The sequence below is a fragment of the Penaeus monodon genome, chromosome 29, assembly GCF_015228065.2.
Source record: "Penaeus monodon isolate SGIC_2016 chromosome 29, NSTDA_Pmon_1, whole genome shotgun sequence".
NCBI lineage: Eukaryota > Metazoa > Arthropoda > Malacostraca > Decapoda > Penaeidae > Penaeus > Penaeus monodon.
In genome coordinates this window covers 22,103,729-22,103,939 of record NC_051414.1, presented here as the reverse complement: position 1 = coordinate 22,103,939, position 211 = coordinate 22,103,729, and the positions used below count along the sequence as shown (strand labels likewise).

At 43.1% G+C, this 211-nt stretch overlaps 1 non-coding gene across 1 annotated transcript; it reads right to left on the bottom strand.

The window, feature by feature from the left end:
- Positions 1–15: 15 nt before the first annotated feature.
- On the bottom strand, positions 16–87 carry Trnag-ucc. Its single transcript has one exon. It is a non-coding gene; the product is annotated as a tRNA-Gly (tRNA).
- Positions 88–211: the final 124 nt, after the last annotated feature.

The following is a 211-nucleotide window of genomic DNA, read 5'->3' as shown; positions in this document are numbered from 1 at the left end:
AAAATTAGTATTATTTGCGATGGCCGGGAATCGAACCCGGGTCAACTGCTTGGAAGGCAGCTATGCTCACCACTATACCACCATCGCATAGAAGATATTGGCAAAGGCCACGCTAGAAATGGCGAAGATGCGGCCCATATCTTGCATCAGCCAGACTCCTTATATCTTAAGCTATTTAAAAGGGATTCATATATTTCATGCAGATTGTATA